The 6,246-nt window shown below is 41.8% G+C and overlaps 1 pseudogene; it reads left to right on the top strand.

Annotated features, from left to right (window-relative positions):
• Window positions 1–5,749: 5,749 nt before the first annotated feature.
• LOC145405709 (5S ribosomal RNA) lies at window positions 5,750–5,868 on the top strand (annotated as a pseudogene).
• Window positions 5,869–6,246: the final 378 nt, after the last annotated feature.

Below are 6,246 nucleotides of genomic sequence, written 5' to 3'. Positions count from 1 at the left end.
TCTGGCACCTGCATGACTATATCCTCATACTCAGTTCTGGTGAACATATCGACTGCCTCTTGGCTGCCCACTGTGACTTAAGGGCGATTCTTGCCATCTCTGAACAAAACTTCAAACCTTCTATGTGCTCTGGCAAGTTTGACTGTCCATAATAGTTTTTGGTAGTATGGAAGGTCCGTGTCGTTCGGGAAGAGTAGTCTCACTCTATTTCCAGGGGATGCCTCTGTCCTATCCTGCCTGACCTCTACTGCTGGCCCACGTGGTGATGACGCTGCACTTGATGTCCCCGACACATGTAGCTCTATTCCACTATTCTCTTCACTGTTACCTCTATTTCTCACCTTCTTGCTGCCACTGTCTTCCTCGTCATTGCTCGCATCTGACTCATTACTCCTGTTCGTCCTCTTCCTCTCGTTGATCACTTCTGTTGATTCCGCCTCTAAGGTTGTTTCTTCCTCAACGCCCGACGACATCTTATCACTCACTGAGCTCGTATCCGCCATGATAGTTGCACCAGCCATTGCAGTGTAGTGGGGGTCGGAGTGGTGTGATAAGCAAAAAGCTCGATCTGCCACAACGGAGTACACGTGTCAGGTCGGGTCAGTGCTCTCGTTAAAGATCTGTCTCCATTGTTCTGATTTCTGGATCTGGAACTTTAAATTAGGCTAATCCTTGGTGTTAGATATTCTGCATTGACCAGCCTCACCCATCCATGAGGGGCATCATATAATCCCACACAAGTTCGTATGACGAAATATTGGGTATCCAAAAAGGGGAAAATCGTCGACTACAACTCCACTCAACAAAATGCTCACTACATGCCAAGATGCCCAGCGTTACACGCGAATGGGACCAGTAGGTGTCCTGCCCTGCCTTGAAACCCAAACTCCCACTTCCCTCAGGATGCCCACAAACTCTTCAATTCAAGGTGAGAAATCCTTCAGTGTCTGTATGTACTGAAGTCATTTTTAGGTAGGTAAAAATCCATGGAAAAATCCGAGAAAATTGCTCCAAAAGGTGAAGGTAAGGCTGGCTTGGGTATCATCAAACCATTTAACAAATAAACATATGACTGTATAACGTGGAATTCTCATAAAGCGGGACCTTCCAGGAACAATATTCGTGCGTTATGTGAGCAGTTTATATGTATATATATATATATATATATATATAATATCCAAACGCCTTAATCCTATACACAAATCGCCTCCATGTCGTTCTATTCCCCGCCATTTCACTGCCCTGCTCCCAGCTCACACACCCACTCCCTCATATACCTCTCCATTCCTTCATCGCATCCTTGGCCTCCCCTTCCCTCTCTCCCCCTCACCTCACTCACATACACTGTCCTTGTCAGTCTCTCACTCTCCATTCTCTCCACATGGCCTAACCACCTCAGTATGTTTCTCATAACACTTTCTATCACATTCACATCCACACCACAACGCTCGTTCACCTCCTCATTTGTCAGTCTGTCTCTCTATGTGACCTCTAATGCTCCTCTCAAATAATTCATTTCCACTACTCTCACTCTTGACTTGCATCCCTTCAACAAGATCCAGACTCCACTTCCTTATGTTAGAGTTGGTACCACAACACTATCATGTAGTAATTTTTTCACTTCCATGCTCAGTTCCCTGTTTCGTATCACTGCTGTTAAGGAACCGGCAACCTTTCTTCCTTGTTGTACCCTTTCAAGCACTTCACCCTCCAAACTTCCATCCTTACTCATCACACTACCCAAGTACTTAAACGTACTCACATGCACCCTATATATATATATATATATATATATATATATATATATATATATATATATATATATCTGACTTTAGGCTCTAAGAAAATATATAGCTAACCAGTTGAGGTAGGACACTAATCCCCCTCAAACTAGGCTCCTTCATACTTCACAAAAGTAGCCTAGCGTTCTTTCCACTGCCTGAAACATTTTTCAAAGACGGTTTTCGGTATCTCCTGTAGGTGCTTTGACGCATTTGTCATGATCTCTTTTTTGAAAGTTGTCTTCAATACGAAGAGCTAGACCAGCGAACTTACATTTTCTTCACTTTTCCGATGTTCCCGAGCTTCTTTTCTCCATCATCAGTGCAAAAAATTAAAAAAATTTTCACTTTCTATTGTCACGTCCTGGACATTTATTTTGTTTTACTATCTCAAGCAACTTCACACAACTTCATACAATACCGTCAAAAGTCAAACACTCCGCAGAGGTGGTTTTAAACCTGCTGCTTAAACTAAATGAAAGTGAGACCTTGTTGTCAAGGTATCCATCCCGCATTCATTGTACTGGGACTGCCACTATGAACATATTTAATATTCGTTAAAGTGTACTGTGTGGTTTATTTTTTCACACTGAAATGATGTTGTATTGACATTATTACACAGACAACTTTCCCAGAACATTTGTAAGCCAATTCAGTCAATTATGTAAGAATACCGAGACACATAACCCCGTGGCACATGCCAAGTCTCCCGCACCGAGAGGGAGACTCCCTTATTTAGCCTCTGCCTCCCGCTCTCCCGCCAAGGGCAATAAAACTCTCTCATTTTGGCACAAGTGTGTGCTGGTTCTAATTATCTGTTCTCTTTGTCTGTGGTGCAGAGAATTTACCTACCTAACTAACCCCCAGGCTAATTACCTATTGGCAAGCGGTATAAAAACGGATAAATCTCTTATTCGTAAACATTTGCACACCACTGAAAAAGGAAGGGTCGGAGAAAGGATAGTAATATTGGAGTGCACTATGATGCTTGAGTAATAATGTTTCATCCATTCTCGTTAGCACGTATTTGCGGTACAGTAAGATGAAAACGACGTTTATACTAAGTTACTGGTAGTGTCGAACTTGGTTTGTATTATTGGACATAATTATTACTGTACTATATTCATCTGAAAATATGTTTCATACACGTAATGGTTTTGGATGACTCCTTTTACTGACGTCACGAAAGTACAGTATGGTACTGCAGGGCTCCTGTGCGCTCTCTCTCTCTCTCTCTCTCTCTCTCTCTCTCTCTATATATATATATATATGTGTGTGTGTGTGTGTGTGTGTGTGTGTGTGTGTACACCAGGACTGTAAACAGATGCAAAGTAGCTAGAATCATTTCACACAGCAAGAAATCCTGTGACCTCGTGAGGCCTAATTGCAGGACAGCACCTTAACCTGCAGTACATGCATTATACCATGTTTTCGTGAAGATCCAGGACTGACTGATACAGCCTTGAACAGCACCACGTGGAGTGCTGCAGATCTACCGACAGGTTTACCAGTTAATTTGGAACGGTTTTCCAAGCAAAACCATAATTTTTGTGGTGGTAGATTAAACTAAGAGGAAGAGTAAGTGTGGGTGCAAATATTTATCAGAGTATTGTTTCCAGGCAATGCTTAAATTTTGTGTATTGTCTCACTAAAGTATACTGTACATGACTAAGAGACCTGTAAGGTTCAAATACAGAGAAGCCATGTGATGACCCACCCAGTATCATAGTACTATGATGTGGGCTATAATGGGCCATATCTGATGATTTTTTTTTTAAATAATAATACCGGTGTTTTTTCTGATGAAAACATTTTTTTATGGAAGGAAGAAGGAACCAAAGAGCAGGAGGCAACACCGTTTCTTCCAATAAAAAACAAAAACAATACAACAGAGAGCCAAATTCGAGATCCATTCATTTCGCGATGCCTGAACACGTCGTGTTTCAAAGACTGGACATCATAGGAAGTAGAAAATACAGATAGAGGGAAGGAGTTCCAGAGTTGACCTGTTACATTAATGATAGCCTGGGAGTAATGGTTATCTCTTGTATTATAGATCCGGATGAGAGTTAGATGGGTGTTACGTGCCCATTGTATTGGTAGAGGGGTGCAAGCAGAGAGTAAGTAGTGACCATTGAAGTACTGACAGAAAAGAGATAAAGATGCAACAGTGCTGTGAAGAGAAACGGGTTGAAGGGAACCAGTAAGAGAAGGAGAGTTAATGAGACAAAAAGCCTTTGACTTCCCCCTATTGAGAAGAGCTGTGTGTGGGGAACCTGCCCATACATAAGAGTTGTTCTCTACACAGGGATGACTAAAACCCATGTATAAAGTCAGCAACTGTGCAGAGGTAAGGAAGATACGAAGTCGACTTAGCACACCTAATTTTGTGGATGTAGACTATACAAGAGATGTAAAATGATCTTTCCGAGAGAAATCCTGAGAGAATGAAATCACAAGTATGTTTAACCCTTAACCCCAGGGCGTCACTTTTGTGACGCTCGGGAGCAAAGAATCATACCGCAGGGGGTCATTTTTGTGATTCTGTATTATTTTGAATTCGCCCGGGCTTTGAAGTGGTGCCTTGTATCATCTATCAATACTGCCAGTGTCCAGCTATACTTAGTTCTGCTAATCTCATTTGTACTCCCATCCACTGTTGACAATTTGGCCATTTTTCCCCTGTCCTTCACTCGCTTCCTTACCTCCCCTCCATTACCCTCTCCTCCTGCCTGCCCAGCTGCGCTGCGCTAAACATATTTGGACAGATTTTTCCACTCATTTTATCCACTGAAATGTGCCTCATGCCCTGTTCATATACATAATAATATATAAAAGAAATAGAGAAGGTAATTGATACTGCCATACATCTGGAATGGGCTAATTATCACCTGGCAACACCCAACGTGCACTCGTTCGCTAATTTTCCCTGTTTATTTACCCTTGAAATATGCCATATGACCTGTCCTCGTAACAGAAATATATATAAGAAAGGAAGGGAGAAGCCTAAGTGATATTTACATTCACCTGGAACTGCTTAATTTATTATGTATTGTCTAGATTTTCTGTCAATCATTTCATGGCATATAACTTAGCAGCTGTCACCACGCTGACATTGTCAACCCTTCCCTGCCCCTAGGCCACATCATCCAGTTTACTGTCGTCTTTCAAGGTGAAACCACGTCCGATTCGAGCCTGTCCTTAGCCCTCTGCAAAGGGCTCTGTAACCTCTACCCCTACTAAACCTCGTATTTGAAGGGGTAAAGGGCTAAGTGAGTCTGCTGTGGAACGTGAACTGGCTAATATCAATGATAATGATGGACAGTGGCTACGATATTTCTGGTGACTCTAAAACAGTGGAAGTGGAAATGTAAATAATGTGTAAATAGAAAGTGAATGCATTGAATATAAATATGATTGAACTGTGCAAAGTAGTTTTATAAGTTACTGCAAGTGACAGTGCATAAAACAGTGTAAATAAAATAGAAATGTAAATACTGAAAATACATTTCATAGTTTACTGAACGAGAAAGTGAATGCCTGGAGTGAAAATAAACTACTATTACTGAAGGAAACTTATGGATAAATACTGTAGATATATATAAGTGTAATTAAGTAACAGGAATAGAAAGTGTGAATGTGTTTATGAATAATAAACGACAGAATACCAGCGGGGAACGAGCATGGGTGGGAAGCTCGTACGCACTCGTTATTTACATTGCTTTCGCAGTGTTTTTTTTCGAGTATGGATTCCAAACTACTTGAAAATCATAGAATAGTGTTTCTAGTGATAATACCAGGCTTTGGTAGTCATATTACGGCGTGTCGGGAAGTGTAAAGTGGAGACTTCGTTACCCAACTTCAGAAGTCTTCATAAGTCCTACAGTTGTTGACGAAAGCTCAACAAACATCCAAGGAGAAAGCTGAAGGTATGTGCTGTATGCATATTTAACTATAATATTCTGGGGTAATACGGCCATGCCACGTTGAGTACACCGCTTCCCATCCGATCAGCGAAGTTAAGCAACGTTGGGTCTGGTTAGTTCTTGGATGGGTGACCGCCAGGGAACACCAGATGCTGTTGGCATCCCTACGTGTCAAGTGGGGTTGGTGGAGGATTAGTGCCCCTCCCTGTAAAACAGTTAACTCTAAGCCCTTGACCACCCCGTTTGGGATACGTGGAGTCTGGCAATGGATGGATGGATGGAATAACTGATTTTTGGCAAATATTTTTAAAAATCAGCTGGAGCGCGAATATCCCTACAGAACATGCAAGAAGCGGCTCCAACATCCCCGAGGTGTAGGGGTTAAAGATGATAAAGGATTCAGCTGGACATTACTGAACATTGGTGGGTACTCCTGTGGAAGGTTTTGAGGGGTTGATAGGTGTAAGAACTGAGTTTCTGACACATTAAAAATAAAAAGATTACTTTTACCCCATCTAGAGATATGCGCCAAGTCAGAC

This window comes from Coenobita brevimanus, chromosome 67 (genome assembly GCF_032717465.1).
Source record: "Coenobita brevimanus isolate Jiangsu-jjx chromosome 67, ASM3271746v2, whole genome shotgun sequence".
Classification (NCBI taxonomy): Eukaryota; Metazoa; Arthropoda; class Malacostraca; order Decapoda; family Coenobitidae; genus Coenobita; species Coenobita brevimanus.
Note: the sequence above shows the minus strand (reverse complement) of the source record. Positions and strands in the feature narration are given on the sequence as shown.